This window comes from Drosophila sulfurigaster, chromosome X (genome assembly GCF_023558435.1).
Source record: "Drosophila sulfurigaster albostrigata strain 15112-1811.04 chromosome X, ASM2355843v2, whole genome shotgun sequence".
In the NCBI taxonomy this organism is placed as follows: domain Eukaryota; kingdom Metazoa; phylum Arthropoda; class Insecta; order Diptera; family Drosophilidae; genus Drosophila; species Drosophila sulfurigaster.
Window position 1 is genome coordinate 28871819 of NC_084885.1, and position 23156 is coordinate 28894974.

General features: G+C 38.7%; 1 protein-coding gene across 3 annotated transcripts in view; it reads left to right on the plus strand.

Moving 5' to 3' along the window:
- LOC133847371 (neurobeachin) overlaps window positions 1–23156 on the plus strand; it is a 111095-nt gene that overhangs the window by 775 nt on the left and 87164 nt on the right. The gene's annotated exons all lie outside the window — the stretch shown is intronic.

Here is a 23156-nt window from a genome sequence, read left to right on the forward strand (position 1 = left end):
GCCATGTAACGGCCATCAAAATGTGCAATAGGCTGTAAATAGGCAAATACATTTGCCAGACACACACACACCCTCACACACATGGACACTACACACACACACTCACACACAGACAGTGGAGAGCGTCCCTCTTCTTCTTCTTCTTGTGTGTAGCTGATTTTGGGATTTTGGCTTGTGAACTCACTTTGATATGAATTTTATAACTACATTTACAGTGAGCCCGAACCCTTAGGCTCTCCTCCTCCCCTTCCCCCTACTCCACCCCCCCTGTGCTGCCTGTACTAACCATGTGCCATAAGCCGATATTCATATAATAAAATTTAACTTGTCTGCATATTTTTTAACACATTTTCTTCATTTTCTCTCTCTCTCTCTCTCTCTTTGCAGGTGAGTCTTTTCTATATTTTTTTTGTGCTGCTGTTTTTCCTTTTTTTTCCCCCCGTCCGGAAAACGAAAGGAAACGAAACGAAATGAAACCAACCCCTGTCACATGCCTTAGTTGCTGGCACTTTGTGAGTACAAGATTCAAGTTAATTAAAAGCAAATGCTTAACGTGGCCAAAGTACACACACTCTCTGACACACACACACACACACACTTTAATTGCAGGTTGTTAAGCACACATTCAGTTTGCATTAAAGATTTCGGGCTCACAAATTGTCGCTCAATGCAATACATTATTTCAGCTAACAAGAGCTCAGTTAGCTAGCTTTCTCTTTGTTTACACTTTATTAAAGTGAAGTCGGGCATTATGTGATTGTCGGTTCCAAGTCCTTAAAACCGATTAAATGCTTCAAAATTGTGTTCAGCCAAACATTCAAGTAAAAGTGGTCGGAATAATGAAGAATTGTTTTTATTAAACATTTGTTCATTTGTCTGTCTATGCTATCAAAGCTCTTAAATACGAGTATTATAAAAGCTAAGGCTAAGGCAAAATTTCTGAAAACATGCTTTAAGTCATTCCCTCATATGGAGCATATTAGAAAACATTAAAAGGAAACAAGAAAGCTGCAGTCGACTGTGAGATACCTAATGCGATATTTATTCTTAAAATATACCAAATTATTATGCAACAGTAATACTAAAAATATAACAAAGGATATAGTTGGTATATTGATATAGTGCCACATTCAAAATATACCATATTTGGTATGTTGATATGGTCCCACATTCACAATATACCATATTTGGTATATTGATATGGTCCCACATTCAAAATATACCATAGTACTATATACAAAATATACTATATTTGGTATGGTATCATCTTTTTATTATATTATATTTGGTATATTGATATTGTAATTTATTCAAAATAAACCGTATATGGTATACTGATACAGTACTACATATAAAATATACCAAATTTAATATATTTATATAGTAATACATTTGAAATATAACATATTTAGAATATAGGTATATTCTTAATTCAAACTATACCATATTTAGTATATTGACATAGTGCCACATTCAAAATATACCATATTTGGTATATTATTATGGTCCCATATTCAAAATATTCTATAATACTATATTCAAAACATATATAGAATAAAGATATATTCTGAATTCATAGTATACGCTATTTAGTATATTGATATTGTATCACATTCAAAATGTACCATAGTACTATATACAAAATATACTATATTTGGCATAATGACATAGTATTATATTTTTATTATATTATATTTGGTATATTGATATTGTACTTTATTCAAAATAAACCGTATATGGTATACTGATACAGTACTACATATAAAATATACCAAATTTAATATATTTATATAGTAATACATTTGAAATATAACATATTTAGAATATAGGTATATTCTTAATTCAAAGTATACCATATCTGGTATATTAACATAGTATTACATTCAAAATATACCATACTCGGTATATTAATATGGTCCCATATTCAAAATATTCTATAATACTACATTCAAAATATATATAGAATAAAGATATATTCTGAATTCAAAGTACACGCTATTTAGTATATTGATATTGTACCACATTCAAAATATACCATACAGATATACCAGATATACCAGATTATCAGCCAAAATTACTAACATCCCTTATATTGCATTGCAAATTCTATAAAAAGTTGAAAAGAATCGCTTTCTAATGTTGTCCTCTGATATTTATATCAAAATTGCCATGAATACTCTCAAAGTTGCTTTATTTGCTGTGGTCTGTTAGCAAGTCAATAGCCGAGATGCCTCGATATATCATATTTAGCTCACTTTTATGCATATTTGCTGCATACTTTCGCATCGCTTTGATTGCATTTCCGATGCTTTTAATGCAATTTGATCCACAGCATTGCTGCTCTTTCATTTTGGTTTAATTTTGTTTTTGTTTTTTTTTTTTGTAAATAAATGAATATCGAGTTTGTGTTGCTAGAGTTGACTGTCTGCTACTGTCGAGCTGTGTAATCGTTGTGTTTATAACTCAATTTCCTTGATAGTGCGTTTGACTTTTGCTGGCTTTGCGAATTTGATTGATTTACTCCGGGTCTTCTCGCTTTTTCTTTTATCATTTCTCTTCTCTCTCTCTCTCTCTCTCTTCAGTTGGCAGTCCACTTCACTGACTCCTTAATTAAGTTGCATTCGCATTTCGATTTATCGACTGTTTTAATATTTATTTGCATACGCTTTGCTGTCGCATTGCAACTTTGTTTTCTTTACTTCTCGTTGCCGTTTTTTTTTTTTGGCTCATTTTAATTGCAATTCTCTTCTCGTGCACGTTTTCATGTTTCTCTTGCCATTTTTTTCTTTTCTTTATTATCGTTACTCGCTGCTTCAGCTGCGGGGAGGTGCTTAAAAAGTTCAATAAAACCGTTGAGAGCTGGCGGTTTTCTTTTGCCATTTAAGCGGATATTCAAGTGGATTGATTGTCTTTCCTTCAGCTTATCCTGCGTTCTGTCTGTCCGCCACTTTTAATGCGCTGATCTCGGAGAGTAAAAGAGTTAAAGCCACGAAATATTTGGCATGAATGAAATTTGTTCAACGTCGATTATTTTTATTCAATTTTCTGGATCATAAAGTATCTGTTAGTCATGCATGCTCGCCAGATTTCTATGCATCAATTTTTGTGCTGAGCTGAGCACACTTAACACCCAATCGTTTTTTACTTGACACTGCGCTTCCCAAGCGACTGCTGTCTGCTTTTAACATTTTCATTTTATGCATTTTACACAGCACACAGAGTAGAGTTGTGTATTAAGCGCTGGAAGCAATTGCAACGCCATTAAAACTGACACATTGCAATTTCAGTTCACATGGGGCTATCAAATAATTCCGCCAAGGCACACCCACACTCCCACACTCCCACACACCCGCACACACACACACACACATGTATTAATAAAAGCAAACGAGAGGACTTTTTACGCATCGTTAATTTCTCCCCGTAGACACAACTCAACGCCTGGCGACAATTCTCCCGCATATCTAGATGGTTTGCTCTCTCTCTCTATCTTTCTCTAAGTACTGCTCTCTCTGTCGCACACATGCAGTTTATCACTCGCTCACTCAATCAGCCATTGGCGCTGTCTGGCGTTATAATGATGTCTGCCTCGTAGGCCTTTTACATTGACATCAACACCACCCAAAAAAAAAGAAAAGAAACACAGTAACAGCAACCACCGCAGTCGTGATTTACTTACTACTCTCTCTCTCTCTATCTTTCTCTCTCTCTCTCTCTCTCTTTCGTTTGTCGCGTGTAAATTTAAATGTTGCACAAATATGAAAAGCAATTTACATAATATTCCGCCAAGTGTAAAATGATTGTCAATGCTTTGCCTGTCCTTCCTGTCAGCCTGTCAGTCGCCAAGCAAACCACAGAACCACAGCACAGCACAGATAAACAGCAAACAAAACAGCGAAAAAAAAAAAATAAGAAGTGGAAGCAAACACAGGCCTCAACGACTCACAGGACTGTGTAATCGATTAGAGATGAGTGTAGAGATCGCAAACAATGCCAACCGAATACAAATGCAAAGCAAACAAAAAGTAGAATACAAATCGATACATCGATAGTAATAGTAGCAAATCAATTCTAAAGAATTTTTGTTTATAGCAATTCTTTTAGATTGTCTGGCATTAAAAGCAGCTTTAAGCATAATCGCTTTAATTTATAGAACTCACTTATAACTACTATCAATAGCGGATGTATTATTTGTCTTTTCAAACTGTACTATCGTTTACTATCGATAGTAAGAAAATTAATTCTTGACAAATTTCCTTAAGATTTTCTATCGTTAATCATCATTGTACAATCGATTTTTTTTTATTTATGCAATCTTCTGATAACTGCTATCGATATGAAATATATTTTTTGCTATATCAACTAAGACAAACTCTCAGAATTCCTATCGATATTAGATAAATCTTAGCTTGATAGCTTTGCTTCTCTCTCTTTAACCACATCTCGAATAAGACTATCGTTTATTTAAACATCTTTCTCATAGCTACTATCGATTGCACAAATATTACTTGTCAATACTATCGATTAATAATGCAACACTCTCACAATTACTATCGATATCAGAAATTTGGCAACATACACTAAATCAAATCCTTAGGATTTATTGTCGTTAATGACTTCTATAACAACGCCATCATTTTTCTATACTATCGAAAGTAGAAACATATTTATGTTAACAATACTATCGTTTATTCATACAACACTCACAGCTACTATCGACAGCGGAAATAAGATTAGTTGCCACACAGCGCTTGACAGGTTTTATGAAATAGCTAAATGTTTTATAGCTCCTCCTGAAGTGTGCTTGCTGTTTTAATAACTCCAAAATGTGATCGATTAAGGTTGATGAAAATCGATAAATTTGAAGTACACAACAGTAATGTGGCTCCTTCTCTGTCTCTCTCTCTCTCTCTCTCTCTCTCTCTCTCTCTCTCTCTCTCTCGCTGATAGTATTTACCTTTGGCTATCTATCTTGTGGCTGCGTTATGCTGCAGCTCTTGGGCAGACGTCAACATTTTGGAATTGATGATGTCGTCGCACATTATGAGGTTCAATATCCTGTATAATGACGACAAATTGCGCAATATTTGCAGCGCAAGCCGCAAACAGTAGAGATGGCAAATGATGCTCTCGAGGAGCATAAAATGGAAGCCAGTTGTTGTTAGATGTAGTTCGAAGTGAGGAAGGCAATGAAGGAGATGTAGGAGATGAAGCTACTGCTGCTGCTGTTGACTCGACTTCAGTTGAGTTGAGTTCAGTTCAGTTGCGTTGAGTGCCTGATGCCTTGATGTCCTTGTAACTGCCAGCGAACCGTCTATGGCTACGGTCAAACATGATTGATGAACGCTAATTAATGTGGCTACACAGCGCACGCTCTGCACTTCCCCTCAACATCATCATCATCATCGTCATCGTTGTCATCATCGTCATCGTCAATGGCATCGCCAACTCTCTGTCAACTCGGCAAACTCTGCTGCGTTCCCTCGTCGATTTGCGCAGCAAATTGTGTAATTAATTTGCAGCTCAAGTGTCCCTACACATAATTATGACGCGATCCCAACATTGATGCCCGTTGCTGTCCGTTGCTGCCCGTTCTTGTTGCCTGCCCCACACTTGACGACACTTCCAACGACAACAACAACAAGTCAACAACACACACACACACTCACACAATACCCTACACTAATTAAAATGACTAATGGGTGGCTCTTGCCATTGATTGGCAAGCAAGAGAGAGAAATTGAGGGCAATAACAATGGCTAAAGATTCGCTCGCTCTCTCACTTCACTTGTATAATAATCATAAAACTACTGCGAAACACACTCTCGTTCTCTCCCTCTCTCTCTCTCTCTCCCTCTCTCCCTCTCTCTCTCTCTCTCTCTCTCTCTCTCTCTCTCTCACTCCCTCTCACTCTCCCTCTCTACTCTCCACAACACCATTTGATGTCTTCTTTATGAACGCATCTTGAAGTTATGGCTGTGTTTAGCAAGAACTTTTATTAATAGAATAAACCCAAGATATTTACTAAAACAGCGAAAACTAGTTGGAGAAAAAGTCAAATGTTTGCTTAGCTGCGCAGCACTGAAAACTAAACGAAATAAGTGCACTTCTTTCTCAAGTTTTTTTCTTTATTTGCTCTCTGCTCTTGAAGCAAACTTTTAACATTTGCAATTTTAGATAATCTGCAACTTTTATACATTTCTTTTGCAGTAATTTAATTTAATAACTTGCACAGAAAATGGCCGCAAAATTTAAGCTGTTATTTTTACACAACTCTGGTCACACTCGGTGTGCAGATGCAGAGGGATGAGGAGACATGACAGGTGTGGAAGCGAGCATGTTGAAAGGCAAGCTGCTCAGCTCCAATCTATGCAAATTTGTGTGCACTTCAGCAACAACGACAACAACAACAACAGACATGCACAAACATGCACAAACACGCAGCAGCACTTGAGGATACATTTCTGCAGACGCAAGCCACTTGCACACGCATTACGTCTCACTCACTCTCTCTCTATCTCACTCACTCTCTCTCTCTATCTATTTCGCCCTGTGGCACAATTTGAACAATGAGCTGGCCGAGCAGTCGACGTCGACGTCAGCTCAGCTGCTGCTAAGCTTTGTACATTTGAAAACTTAAACAGTTTATAAACAGAAGATGCAGACACAAATAAAGAGCCAAGATGCAGATGCAGATACAACTGGCGATACAGTTGTGCAGCATGCAGATGTCGTTCGAGATACTTAAACCTATTCAGAGATGGCATTATATCTGTCTGTCCGTCTGTCTGTCCGTCCGTCTGTTGGTCTCTCGGCTGTTTGTGGATCAGCTTATTACACGGCCAAAGGACACACGGAATGAACAACTCGACTTAGTCTCTATCTCTTTCCTTTTCGTACGTGTCACTTTGTGGGCAGCTTGGCTTTCATTTTCAATTATACTAGAAAAAATAAATATATTGGCAGCTGTGCTGCAGCTGAGCTTTGTTGCGTGTGGCATCTGCTTTTTGCATGCGCTTTAAATTCCTAAGCACAGGCCACAACACTCATCCAAGCAGGCGTAACTGTACTTTCAAGAGTCTTCTCCTCTACTGTCCTGTCACTGCGTTGCTTAGTCTTAGTCATCTTCATCTCCATACCCATCCCCATCTCCATCTCCTTCTGCATTTGCATCTTTGAGTCAATAAAAGCGAATCCTTTGCTTGCCATGCATTTCCTCTATTGGTTGACCAACTCTCTGGTCTATCGCTCGAAAATATAGTTTAATATTTATTTGAACAACTCGAACAATTTGCAATACAATGAACAGAAAGCATTTATTCAACGAGCGTATTACTTTAATACTTTGCAAATATTTAATTTATTTATCTTTATTATCGAAACAATGACGAACACATTATACTTTGTTTTTCAAATATATTAATTTCATATTCACCTTCAAAGCAATTGTGTTCTATTCCATTAAAGAGTGCAATAATTCCCATTCATTTTTCTTATTTTATTTTATTGCACTTTTTCATCTTCATAATATGTTTCAATCTATTAAATAGTTTTACTCTTTTCCATTTTGTTTCACTGCAGTGTTCCAGCACACTTTTTGTGTTCCATTCCACTTTGTTTTATTTAAACCATTTCTTTATATTATTCATTGTTCCATTGCAGTGTTCCAGCAAACATTTTGTGTACCATTCCATTTCGTACACCATTAAAATAATTCCAGTATCAAATGTAATAGAAATGAATTGTGTTCTATTCCACTTGAGAGTGAAATGATTCCAGTTTATTTTGCTATTTTTGTTTCATTCCACTTTAGACTTGTTTCTGATATCTTCAGAATTTATTCACTTTAGTGTGTTCCATTCCATTGGCGCGTATTCATCGGTTCCATGTTGTTCCATCAAACATTTTGTGTTCCATTCCACTTAGTTTCGTTTAATTTCATTATTCCATAATATTTATGACATTTCTTTATATTTTTTTATGGTTTTCTATAATTTATTATTACTTTTTAAAACTTAATCATTTTCTATCATTTATTATTTCTTGAATATCATTTCCATTATATGTTTTTCGACTTTATTCACATTCCTTTCATTCCTTTTCATTTTATTTTATGTATTCTATTCCATTTACTGCTATCAATGTGACATCAAATTCTTTTACTCTGCATTCGTTTCAATATTTGGCAATTTGATGCAATCTTCTTTCATTTTGTTTCATTTCCATTCTTCTGCGAAGTTCCATTTTCATTCATCATGCATGTGTGTGTGTGTGTGTGTGTGTGTGTATTTTAATAGCATTAGTTATACGTTGTGCCCAAATTTTGGCACTTGAAATTCATTGCCTGTTCAACATGAGAATGCAAAAAAAAAAAGTATAAAAAAAAAACAAATGAAAAGCAAACGAATGAGGAGAGAGAGAGAGAGCAGAACATTGTTAGAGGTGTTTGTTGTTGTTGTTGTTGTTGTTGTTACTAGGAACAGCTTTGTATGCCACACACGATGCCAGGAACCTGACAATTTCGCTAGTTTACAGCTACGAGACGCCTGTCTGTGTGTGTTTGTGTGTGGCAACTAGGACTAAGGTGCTCTCTTTCTCTCTCTCTCTCTCTCTCACACACACTCATTCATAGGCCTCTGCAATGCCACATGCATGTGTCAGAGTTTGTTTTCTGTGTGCCTTTCGGTTTGCAGCATCATCTATCTAAATGGATATCGCGCTTTGCTAGGCAACTAGAATAACATCACGAGCTGAAATGGCAACGTTATCTTGAGCACATGCTCAGGCCTCACTCTGTCTCTCTCCCACTCTCTTTCAGTCTCTTTCTATCTGTCTGTCTGTCTGTCTGTCTGTCTGTGTTTTGTATTGTTGCACGTACATGTCGTAGACTTCTACTTTTGCTAAAACTTCACTAAAAAATGAGCATGGCATGGCGTTGAGCATTTAAACTAGCTACAAAACACCAGACATGAATCGCACAAGAGGGAGGGAGACAACAACAGCGAACGAACGAAAGAACGAACGAAAAATATATAGAGAAAACAGAAAAACCACCAAACGAAACACAGTCAAGGTAGAAAGCGGCGCGTTCGCTTGCTACGTGCACGGCATGCACAAGTGGACATATGTGTGAGTGAGCAGCTCTCCCTTTCTCTCTCTCCCTCACTCTCTCCCTCTCTCTCTTCTCCCTCCTTGTGGTTGCCAAGACAAAATGCGGCTAATGTCCTTTCTTCGGTTTAGATTTACAATACAACGTAAAATGTTGTTGCGAATCCGCTGCTGCTTTTTTTTCTACTCTCTTCTACTTTTTCGCTGCTGTTGTTGTCAGAGCAACGCTTCACATATGTGAGTGTGTGTGTGTGTATTCTTTTATGGTACCGTGTTGTTTTCCCTTGGCTTCGCTTTGTTGTTGCTGTTGTTGTGAATTTGATGGCGCCAGTAGTTGAGCATCAAAGAAATGGCCCGGCTGCCGCTTAAAAGTATGCTACAGTTTATTTTAAAAGTATGCTACGCCATTTGTTTGCTTTCATTGACCGCCATCATCTCTACCATACAATACATAGATGCTTCATCCCATACAAATTTTTGTATATAAGTATATATATTCTTGATCAGCGTCAACAGCCGAGAAGATCTAGCCATGTCCGTCTGTCCGTCTGTCCGTATGAATACCTAAATCTCAGAGACTATAAGAGATAGAGCTATAATTTTTTTTCGACAGTATTTGTTATGTTTGCACGCAGATTAAGTTTGTTTCAAATTTTTGCCACGCTCACTCCCGCTCTTGCAAATCAATAATAACAAGCGTAATATTAAAGCTGTACGTGCGAATTTTAGTATATACAATAATAACACTGTTGTTTGTGATTCCTGAAAATTTGGTTGCGATCAGATAAAAATTGTTTAAGTTATTAAAGAAATAGTTTTGTATGGGCGAAAACGCCTTCTATGTATGTGTTGTATGTATGCATATACGTATATACATGCTCGCCTCTATATTTGTATATGTATGCAAGAGGCACTGCGATAGCTCTATTGGTAGAGTGCAAGCATATTAGGGTTGTGGTAGTCGGGGGACTCGGGTTCGAGCCCGCTCGGGGTACAAATCAAATTTTTTTTTTTAATCACATTTAAATATTAAAATAAAATCGTAATTCCTTTTTGCAAACACTTTTTAAAACTCTATTTAAAAAAGTTTGAACTTTAAAATTTTGTTTTTCACATTTTAAGATAACTGTAACTAACAGTGGCTCTAGGCTCTTTAGATTCGAAATTCGAATCTCGACTAGTCAGGACACAAACCTATAACTCCTTTTCAACCTACCTTAATTTAAAAATGCTATTTAATTCGACAGACATTCGCCGACTGGATAGTGTAATCGGTAGAGATGCTCGTCTGCTCTCTCTATCAAAATATCTATCCGGTTGTGGGTTCGAATCCCACTGCGGGCATGGATGTTGTTGTCTCTGTCTCTTCACTAAAAAATTGTCTTTCGTCTGAATTGTAATTGTAATTTGTAATTGTCCATATGCGTGCAAATAACTGTCGACCGTTTCTCAATGAACAACCGATTTATGGGTTCTTGAATGAGATCGCTCGCGCTCTACAGTCAGTCCAGTGACATTTGCAAAAATTCTTACGAATAAAACGACAGTGCTATTTGGAGAACAGAATAAGACTGACTATTTTGTCAGTGACAATTTATTACAAAAAGTACGACACGTGTGTAATGTATCAGTGTATGTCAGAATCTACTATGTATGAGTGAATGAAATGAGCGTTTTTTTTGTGAACATAAAACACTAATTATTAATGGGGAAAGTAAAAAACATTTTATACAAAATATTGCCAATTGTTTTCTACACATTTTGACCACCTTTCTGGCAATAAAATTGTTCGTCTTTTAAAGCAAACCAATCAAATACCCAATTTCCGACCTCCTCGGTTATTGCTAATTGTTTGCCATTTGCTTGTCACAAACATTTTTGTTTTGCAATTGATTTCGGTTTTCAAAAGTTTGGCAACTAATGCCGAAACTTTTAGCCTTTTCCCTAAGTTTAAGTTCATCAATTTAATGCGTCTCTTGCTCAACTATTATTATTATTATTATTATTAGTTCTATTCTTCGCTTCACTCTCTCATTCGTATTCAAAGCACTTTCGTGTGACACTCAAATGTATGTGCTTCATTTTGAATCCTGGCACCTGCTTGTCAAATATTTTCACGTGCTTCGAGTTAACCAAAAAATATGTATGTATGCAAAGTGCCGCAATTGTTGTGACAACTTTTTAAATAACTTGAGTAATTTTTCAAAAGTTTTTTTTTGTATTTTCCTACTCTCTTAATTCACTGTGTGTGACATTTATGTTGTGTACACAGCTGTTGTTGTTAGTGCTAAACAAAACTAAATGAAGCAACAACAACAAGGACAGCGACAAGTCAACAAAAGCCAAAGCAATTTGCCAAACTATGCAGAGAGAAAGAGAGAGAGGGAGAGAGAGAGAGAGAGGAGTAAACGAAAGGCGGCTAAATTGAAAGCACGATAGAGTGCTAAAGAGAAACTGATGTTGGCTGGCTGCTGCTTTGGCGAGTTAGTAAGAAAGTTATGCCAATTCATTAATTAGCCAGCCAGTGGTCACGCACACACACAGAGAGACAGAGAGAGACAAACAGAGAGAGAGAGAGAGTCGCTGTCTTGTAAACTTTGGTCACAACGCTGAGTGTGTAACTTGATACGCTTTGCTTACTTAATAAAAGGCGCTCTTCAACGGCAAGTTGTTGTTGTTGTTGTTGCTGTGACAGAGGCATATTCCATATTCAATACACACAAACACACACACACACACACGCACGCTTGTACACACACAACAATAACAATAACAACAAGAATAAGTTGAGTTCTTTCCCTTGTCTCGCGCTCTTCTCAAGTTTCGCTTGTTTATTTGATTAGTGAGTGGGTGACTCCATCTATGTGTGTGTGTGTGTGTGTGTGATTGAGTAAAGTTTCAGCAGCAAATATGGCAAACAATTTCACAAAGTGGCCAAGCCAAAAGTTTCGTCATCTGCAATTGCCATCGTCGACGTATTAGCTAATCGTTGACTTTAACCGCAGCTGTTGCCCGCCCCAATAAGTATGCTATATAATTTGTGAGCATTCTTTTTGCGGGGCACGTCCTTGGCCACCTAATTAGCCAACACACACACACACACACACACACACACACGAACACACACACATGAGCTGCTAGTTGAGTGTAATTTTGTTGCGACTTCACCTTTAACTCAATTCACAATCGCATTTCAACTGTGAAAATACGTTTGGCTTTTCCCAGCGCATTCAATTAGTCAATTTGTATGTGTGTGTGTGTGTGTGTGTGTGCGCGTCTCTATGTGTGTGTGTGTGTGTGGGTGCGTATTCATTTAGCAAATTTACTTTGTTTGCGCTTCAGTGAGTTGAATGCAAAAGGCACTCGCAGTGACTTCGTCTCTCTCTCTCTCTCTCTATCTCCCTCTCTCGCTCTCTGGCTCTGCAATTAACTCGTGATATCACCCAAACCACATTCCAAAGTCAGTTTTGTCCTTTTGCGTGTGGCATGTCATTAGCATTCATTCATTCCATGTGATATGCGTTAGATCATTGAGTGTGGCATTTGGCAAAATTATAATACACAATCTATATGGAAATAACGCAGCATTAGACCATAATGTTGCTTATTATGCAGATGCTCACCTCCTCTCTCCTCTCCTCTCCTCTCTCTTTCGCACATAAATTATGCCCACAAAATCTCGCTTCACTCTCTCTCTCTCTCTCTTTGTAGTTGGTGTCAGTTCATTTGCAAAGCTGCCAATTGCAATTGCCCAAAATCATTTCAACTACGATTAGCAATTGCAATTGTAATTGCAAATGGCAACGCAATTTGACAGGCATGAATTGAATCAAATATTTATATATTTATTATACTTAGCATTTATTCGAATTATTATGCAACTGCCAATCGGTCAAATTGTTTACCTCTCACATTAATTCACTTTGACACACAACAAATACACAAAATACCACAAATTAAAGGCACCTCGAAATTATTGCAAACTAATTGCATTAATCCTTGGCTTCAGCTTTGTTGCATTAAATGATTAATATTGCTGTTTTTTTTTGTGGCACATTCATTGAAATTCACTTTAAATAATTGCACATTAATAACACAGACAAAAAATTACGAAATATTTTGAAAAAGACCAAAAAAAAAGAGAAATGCTAAATTTATGAAATAGTTCATTAAATATTAACAAAACAACAAAGGTGGCTGAATATTTGATTACATTTGATTTAGTTATATTCAATTATAAATTTGTTTAACACAAAAAAAGTTAAATGCAGCAGAAATTCTAGACTACAATGTTTTTTATGTGTCTAATTTTTATACTCAGCTGAGTGAATTGCTGAGTGAAATGAATAAATGAAATGAATGAAATTATTGAAATTGTTATTTGCATTTTTATACTCGCCACCAATAAGATAATGTAGTATTGAATGAATATACCAAATATACTAAATATGGCATACTTTGAATCTTGTACTATATCAATATACTAAATATGGTATATTTTGAATTTCGTACTATAGCAATATACTAATTATGGTATATTTTGAATTTTTACTACAGCAATATACTAAATATGGTATATTTAGAGTGTCGCAATCTATAAATATACCAAATATGGTATACTCTAAATGCAGTACTATATCAATATACCAAATATGGTATACTTTGAATGAAGTACTATTACAATATAAAGCCATAACCATATGTAGCCTTTGGTATATTTTAGTATTTATGCAATATCACTATCGGGTATCTCAAAGTCGAGTGTAGCTTTCTTAGTTGCTTTTTTTTAATAAAATAATAATCAAAATATCTGTAAATTAAAGCTTCAATGGTTTAATGATATTTGAATTTAATTTTACCTATGTACTAAAAAAATGCAAATAAAAATTGCAATAAACAGTTTTCGTTCCTCAATTATTTAACATATATTGACTAATCTTATTTTAACAATCTTATTTGTTCAATAAATTTGAGTTAACATTAAATAACGCATTTCAGGCTATATTTTTACTCATGCTACTTTTCATTGTTAAACTTTGCGCCTCAATAGTTTAGCTTTTCTAAAGTGCATTTTTTTGCATTTTTTCGTTGTTTTCGTTTTTTTTTTGTGTTGACACGGCAGCAAACTGTTGTCTGTTATCAGCGTTGCCAGATCTATTGCAGCTCCATTGTGGCAACCTCTTCTGCACTGATTGACCCACAAGATAGGGAGAAGGAAGATGGAGAGGCGAGGGCAAAGCCTTTCACAGCTCAAAGTACTCGACTTGAGGCGAGCGATAAGCCAAAGAGAGAGAGAAAAGAGGTTTGGGGACAACTTCGTCTTAGAGTCTCCAACAGTCGCTTAATCTGGCAACGCCATCGTTTCCGCTTCTATGCATTGCGTCTTATCTAAAGCACACATCGCACACGGACACACACACACACACTGACACACACGCACACAAGTGAAGCGTAAGAAGAAAAGTTGGCGACGCCTTTTTGGGGTTTTTCTAGATTTTCTTCAGCACTTTTTTTTGTTGTTTTTGTTGTTCCTGTTGCTGGCTTTTCATTAAAAGTGTGCGCCTATCTCGACGAGCAGATCTTTTGGCTATGAGTTCAACTGCCCCACACACACTCTCCCCTTCTCCCCCCCTCTCTCTCTCTCTCTCTCTCTCTCTAGATGTGTGCGTTGACTTTTGTTACCTTTGTCTAAAGCGGCAAAATTGTCGAGTTTTGCAGAAATTTTATTGCTGAAAGGTGCTAAAATGAAAAGTGCTGATGATGTTGCTGCTAGAAAGTGTGCAAATGATGAGGCATGGATGTTGTTTTCCGCAGTCTGGCAACGCTGCGCCGTTTCCGGTCTGTCGTCTGACGACGTCTTTCTTTAATTATTTAAATTAAAAATTGCCACAAACTTTGTGCCGAGAGTTCGTTTGACTCGTCGTAGCCACTTGGCACAGTTTTCAATCTCCTGCCATCTTTTTTAACGCTGCAACAGCAACAACAACAACAACAACATCAAGTGGCAGCAGCAGCTACAACAACAACAACAACTGACGCGTTTAATTAAGCAAAGTGGCTGGCCAAGTTTGTGCTGGGCTTTTGGCTTTGCTTTTGCCTTGAGTTGGCTTCACTCTTCTTCCTTTGGCTTTGGTTTGCTGCTGCTTCGCCTTCAACATTAGCTTCAGCTTTTGGCTTTTGGTTTTGCATTGCTTTTGGTTTTGCCTCCCCCCCCCCATCACTTTTCTCTCTTTTCAACCGCTTCACTTCGCTCCCTAACTCTCTCTCTCTCTCCACTCTCCACTCTTCACTTTTCTGTCGCATTCTTTTGCTCTGACAGCATTTTTGCTAATTTTGTCTAATTTTGCTAAAGTGACGGCCCAGGTCGTTGGCTTTTATGAGTGCACACACCGATACACACATACACACACACACACAGACAGCATACCTGCCACAACTATCTAGCGATCTCCCTCTCTCTCTCTTATGCTGTCTGCAAATATTTAATTTCTTTGGCTCTGTCTTTTGTCTCAACTACTTCGTGAGACATAAAGCAACTGCAACCGGAAAACTGTAGCAAGGCGGCATGCGGCATGCGGCATGCGGCAACAACGAGCTCTAAAAGCATGCAACAAATTGCAAAAACAAAAAAGTACTATATCAAAAAAAAAGAAGTAAAAGAGTTGCAGCACAAAAACACATTGCACTTTTTACTGCGCATTAAGTTTCGGCATTTTCGTGTCACGCGCCACAGCACGAAAAAACATAAAGAATAAAGTGGGAGCATAAAAATTGACGCATTTTCCTCTTTCTTTTGTTTGCATCGTCAGAATTGCAACTCGAAAGAGTGACAGAAATTATAGCATAGCTAATGAAATTAAATGCGTTCGTGAGTCACGCGTGTCGTGAGCAAAATAAGTGCAAAATTTAGCAATAATTTAAGAGTATTTACTTTGAGTTGTAAATGCATAATTACCTACAACAATTTTGAGGGAAGAAACGCAATAAGAGCTTCAGAATTTAGAAGCAGTTAATTATGGAATAAATTACTAATAAATGCAAATTTAAAGAGAATAATTAATGTTAGGAATTTCAAGAAATTTTTGATTAAAATTTCAAAATAATGATACAATGTTCTAAACAATGTTATTCAGAGATTTCCATTACTTGTTATGGTACAAAATGAATAGAGAACATGTAAAACTGCAATGAAAGCAAAACAAATCAAAAACCGATATTAAAATATAACAAATAAGTATTCAGAAAAAATACTAAGATGCTATATTGGTATACTGAATATACTTAAGAAATGAAAAGTCAAAGTATTCGATTCAATTAATAAATCATTAATCATTGAATAAAAATACTGAACAAATACTAAGAATATACCTCATGCTATATTCGGTATATCAAATATACTGAATAAAAGTAAAAAACAATATTTAATTTTATCATTAAATTATACCAATGAAATATACTAAAAATATACTAAGAATATGGTATGGTATATTTGGTATATCGAATATACTAAATAAATGTAAAGGAAGAATACTTAAGTCGAATGCTATATTTGGTATATCCAAAATAGCAAATTAATATACTAAAAAAAATTTCTCATTTATATTAAAATGTATGTGTAGTATATTGCACATGCTAAATTAGTATGAAAAAATACCCAATTATAGCGAAATGTATATTTGGTATATTGAGAATTATTATTAGGTGGCACTACAACCCATTTCGGGTTTTGGCCGACCTCAGCGTCTCCCTCCAGGCGCCTCTGCTCTTCGCGCGCCTCCTCCAATTGGAAATTCCCAGCAGATTAAGGTCCTGCTCTACTTGGTCCTTCCAACGAAGATTTGGTCGTCCCCTTCGTCGTCGCCCGTAGTCGACTCTCGCTTCGAATACATTCTGAGCTGGAGATTCTTCATCCATACGCACAACGTGTCCGAGCCAGCGCAGACGTTGTATCGTGATGCGCCGGACCACGTCCACGTCGTCGTACAACTCGTACAGCTCGTGGTTCATCCGAATGCGAAAGTCGTCCCCAATCCGAACGGGACCGAAGATCTTGCGAAGAATTTTCCTCTCGAACACTCCAAGCGCTGCTGCATCTGTCATTGACACTACCCATGCTTCTGCGCCATATAAGAGCACGGGTAGTATGAGTGTCTTGTAGAGTGCTAATTTTGTTCGGCGAGAGAGGTCTCTATTGCACATTTGCCTACTCAGACCAAAGTAGCACCTATTGGCAAGTGTGATTCTTCGCTTGATCTCCAGGCTGACGTCATTTTTGGTGTTGATGGCAGTGCCAAGGTATGTGAACTCCTTGACCACTTCGAACATATAGTTGTCTGCTACCACCTGGGAGTCTAGTCGCCGCGCCTCCCTGCTTGTCGACAGCATATACTTCGTCTTGCCCTCGTTTACCGCCAAACCCACTTTTGCTGACTCTTTTCGATAGCGGAAAATGCAGCAGTGACATCACGCTTGCTGCGGCCAATGATGTCAATATCATCCGCGTAAGCAAGGAGCTGGACACTTTTATAAAATATAGTGCCAGCACGATGCACACCGGCTTTCCGCAAGACCCCTTCCATCACAAAGTTGAAGAGGTTGCACGACAGGGGGTCGCCTTGTCTGAAACCTCGAACGGTATTGAAAGGTTCGGAGAGGTTCGTTCCTACCTTGACAGAGCTGATGGTGCTGCTCAATGTCATCCTGCAAAGACGTATCAGCTTTGCAGGAATACCGAACTCAGACATGGTGGCATATAGGCGTTCTCGTGTCGGACTATCGAATGCAGCTTTGTAATCGACAAAGAGATGATGTGTGTCAATTCCATTTTCGTGGGTTTTCTCAGGATTTGGCGCAATGTGAAGATCTGGTCTATGGTGGATTTGCCAGGTCTGAAGCCGCACTGATAAGGTCCGATCAGTGTGCTGGTATACGGCTTCAGTCGTTCACATATTACGCTCGATAGGACCTTATATGAGATGGCAATCAGGCTAATTCCCCGGTAGTTGGTACATATCGTCGGGTCGCCTTTCTTCAGCACAGGACAAAGGACGCTGAGATTCCAATCGTTGGGCATGCTTTCCTCTAGCCATATTCTGCAGAAGAGCTGATGCATGCACCTTATCAGCTCTTCGCCGCCGGCCTTAAACAACTCTGCAGGCAGTCCATCAGCACCGGCTGCTTTGTTGTTTTGAGTCGCATAATAGCAACTCGGACCTCGTCATGGCTAGGTAGTGGTATATCCACATTGTCGTTGATTGGTGGTATCGGGTTGCTTCCTCCAATGGCGGGATTGGTGCCGTCATCGCCTGCTAGCAGCTTGGAGAAATGCGCCCTCCATAACCTCAGCGTGCACTGCGTATCTGTAACCAGAATCCCGTTTTCATCTCGACAGTTAGATGCTCCGGTCTTGAAACCATGTGTCAGACGGTTGACTTGTTGGTAAAATTTTCGAGCATCATTTCTGTCCTGCAACACCTCGAGTTCCTCGCACTCTCGCTTTTCTTTCTCCCGTTTTTTCCGTCTAAAAGCCGCCTCTCTTCCTTCCTTTTCTCCCTGTAACGTTCACACGTAGCTCGCGTTGCGCCAGACTGCAGCGTTCTTCTGTAGGCGGCGTTTTTTGCCGCAGCTGCGACGCGACACTCCTCGTCATACCATTGGTTCCGTGTGGGTGGGCGCTTGAACCCAATGGCTGTTTCAGCGGCAGCTCGCATGGAGTGGGATATGTGCGCCCGGAGTCCGCCGGCGTCAACAGGAAGAGGGGTTGGTTGGTGGAGCAGTTCCGAGAGGTGAGTGGAGTAGGCTGTTGCTGTCCGTTGTGATCGCAGCCTAGTGACGTCAAGCTTTCGTTGCGTGATGGGGCGTACGTTTTCGCTCGGCTTAACCGCATGCGTATCTTGGCTGCGACAAGATAGTGGTCCGAGTCTATGTTGACTCCACGGAACGTACGCACGTCCATCACGCTTGAGGCATGCCTTCCGTCTATCACAACATGATCAATCTGGTTGCGCGTTTTCTGATCAGGGGACAGCCATGTGGCCTTGTGGATGTCGAGGTGCCGAAATCTGGTGCTACTCACTACCATGTTTCGCGCCGCGGCGAAGTCAATCAGCCTGAAACCGTTGTTCGAGGTGGTCTCGTGGAGGCTGAATTTACCGACGGTGCGGTCAAAGATGCGTTCGCGCCCAACCTTTGCGTTGAAGTCCCCGAGGATGATCTTCACGTCGTGGTTTGGGCAGCGGTCGTATGTGTCCTCGAGTCTCGCGTAGAATGCATCCTTAGCAGCATCATCCTTCTCCTCCGTCGGGGCGTGCGCGCAAATTATGCTAAGATTAAAAAATCTAGCTTTGACGCGGATTGTAGCCAGCCGTTCACTCACTGGGGTGAAATTGGAGACGTGGTGGCGAAGTCTCCGGCTTACTACAAATCCGCATCCAAATTCGCGCCTCTCCGCATGGCAGCTGTAATAAATATCACAGTTTGCTCGCTTGGAACAACCTTGTCCTGTCCATCTCATTTCCTGGATGGCGGTAATGTCAGCCTTTAATTTCTCGAGGGCATCCGCCAGTTGGATAGAGGCACCTTCCCAATTAAGGGTTCGGACATTCCAGGTGCATATCCTTAAATCGTAGTCCTTTTTCATTTTGCGGTGGTCGTCAACATAAGGGGGGGGATCCTTTCCGAGGCTTTCGCTTTGGTTTTCCTTGGGCTTCTTTTTTCCGAGGCGGGTTCCAAACCCTGCGCTCAACCATTTACCGTCCGGATGACTCGCTGCACACATTAGCTCGCTATCTAGCGGATGCTAAGATAGCTACCCAGGAGGTGCCACGAGGAGGCTGTGTGTCAACTTGCAATCATTCGTAGACAGAGATCGCACTGGCGGCCACCAAGTTGACCGCAATCAGAAACTTTACTCTGTACGAATGAAAGCCATCCCATCCCAATATATATATATTGGTATATTGAGAATACCAAATTAATATACCAAAAAATGTTGATTTATAGCGAAATGTATATTTGGTATATCGATATACTACCACAGTACAAAATATACCATAGAGTGCAAAGTATACATATATATACTTGTATAAGTATATACAAGCATATTAATATACTGAAAAAAAATACACATTTGTATTAAAATGTACTATATTTGGTATATTGAAAATGTTGAATTAATATACCGGAAAAATACTCAGTATATTTGGTATATTGAGAATACCAAATTAATATACCAAAAAATGTTAATTTATAGCGAAATGTATATTTGGTATATAGATATACTACCACAGTACAAAATATACCATAGGATGCAAAGTCTACAAGTTCTAAGTTACCTGAATCTGCCTATTACAAGCGTTTCCTTTTGCCATACAGTTATAATACACTTCGACCCTAGTTTTCTACTCTCCACTCATTAAGTCTATTATTATCAACATATGGAAACGAAGTGATTAAATTGAAGTTAAAAATCAAACTCTCAAAATCCAATCGAAATTGTAATTCTTTCGAAGCTGCATCAATATTAAACGCCTTCACTTTTCGGCGTTTCGAGCAGTTGAGGCAGTAACAAAGAAGTCGAGGCGGGTCAACAATGTGAAATCCCATTTAAGGCGCAAGACATGCGTTCAATTTGTAGCAGATTCGAAGTTTGCAAGAGATCACGAACGAGCGACGACGGTGAGAGGTGGATGGGGATGGAGAGGGGGTGGATGAAGTGTCATATTAATATCCTGTCGCTTAATGCGGACTTGATTGCATTGCCATTTGGCCCTTTGGCCCTTCTTTGGCCGTTCTTTGACCAAGTCGTCCTGCCATCGTCGTTGTCTGCTCTCGCTCTTTGGCCTCGTTGATTTATTGCCCGAGTGCAAGTTGCGTTTAGAGCTGCATCATTCAAAGTCTTTGGCATTCTTGCGACCTGTCTCGCATTTTCATTACTTTTATACTTTAGTTTTCTTCTTTTTTCTTTTTTTTTTGTCTCCATTTTCTTAATTTCACTTCCTTGCCTCCTGATGTCCTCATTTCTGATTTCTGAGTGTGTGCGTGTGTAGTTCCAGCAGGTTGCCCTTTTGTGCAGATTGAAAAGCGCAGTCGAGCACCTCACCTTGCTGGCTGCCACTATTTTCTTGCGCATTTCGAAATTGAACAGCGGTTGAAATATATGTACTATATATACACGACATTATTCGTATACCCTGGAAGTGCATAAAGCGGATGTCCCATGTTTCTCAACTTTTGTTGCCTTCTGTGAGCAACTTCAAGTAATTTCCGGGGACTATCTTTTGATTACTTAATTTCATTAATTTCCATGGTAAACTTTATTTTCATTACTGTAATAAATTCCAAATCACAGTTCGATTTCTTTTAATACACAAGAGTGCCTTGAGGCACTTATAATAATTTGTATTATCTGCAAAACAAGAGGATTTTAATCCATTTGAACAAATGGTATCGGGTGAAATTAATCAAATATCATTTACGATCAATGAGAAGAGTCTTGAGTTGTTTAGATAATAATAAAAATAAAATAAATAAATAAAATAAAATAAAATTATGAGAACTTCAATAAAACTCGGCAAACACTAGAGCTTAAGGATATAGAAAATAGATAGGTAGATAGGTAAAAAATATATAGATAATAGAAGAGTAGGCTAAACTAAGAAATATATATATGTATATTTCTTAGTTTAGCCTACTCTTCTATTATCTATCTATTTTCTATCTCCTTAATTCCTTATTCTATTATCTACACCTTGGCATAGTCAAACTGTCATATGGTATTATTATTATTAAGTATTATCTATTTGTTATAGTCTATCTAGTATTACATGTTAAATGTAATTAAATATCTTTCTACTCCTCTTAAATTTTGATTACTCTTTGTATACTTGATCACGCATACGCATAGTGCGCCCATTGTAAGCTATCAGTGTATTTTTTACATGGTATCTCTTGGGTCGCCACGCAGCGAGGGAATTTTTGGCTTGATTTCCGCTCCAGCTTCAGCTTCAGTTTTAGCTTCGGCTTCGTCAAGCGAAGTCTCGACAATCAAGCCAAGTGCAGACGCTAGTCATTGCTCGGCTATAAATCTGCCACCTTTTGCCATCCCTCGCTCCCTTCGTCATTCCCTTCGTTCCCTTTGCTGAGTGTCGCCATTTTTGTTATACGTTTTTAAATCATATTTAACGCTCAATTATTGACGCTCAAAGTCGACGTCAGCAGACAATGACAAACTAATGGTCGCTCCCTCGGCATCAGATTGAAGTGGAGGGTGGAGAGAGAGGCGAGTGGGGAGGGGACGCTTGTAGGCTCTGCCATTTTGCACTTAATACTCGTAACTCGACGCATCCCGTTTTTCGGCCAAAGACGCTTCGCTCTGCTCTGCTGTGCTCAAATGACAATTTGTAAAGCTTTCAATGAAGACGAAGAGTCGCAAGCCTACAAAATGATGGCAGGACCTCTCTCTGTGTATGTGTGTGTGTGTGTGTGTGTGTGGCAGACACACAAATGACAGCCACTTTGTGGGGCAGCACACGCGCCAAGTCGTCCGTTGGGATGATGATGAAGGCAAAGTTAAAGCGATGGGGGAGAGACGTCGTCTTCTTACTTCGTAATCAATCACTCAATCAATCAGCAAATAATGTGCATTGAAAATTTTTTAAGTGTCCATAATGTTTGCCGCACTCGCAAACTGCGGAGGCGTGTGGCATGCGGCATGTGGCATGTGGCATCATGGCTTTCCCTCAGCCTGCAAAATAATATTTGTCAGAGAGAGAGAGAGAGAGAGCTAAGTAATTGTGTGTGCGACAGAGTGTCAGGGATTTACTATAGACTTTTCTGCCTTATTGCCTTGTCATTGTCTCTAAGAGGCAGGCATAAAGAGAGAGGGAGGTGGAGTTGGAGAGTTGGCGGGGGATTAAAGTGCCTGGTGACTGGTCACTTGTTTCGCAAAATGAAACAACGAATCCGTTTTCAGGGGTCAATTATTTTATGCTGTCGAGATTATGGCAAGTTTTTGTAATAGATTGCAAGTTCAAATTGGATTGGATTGG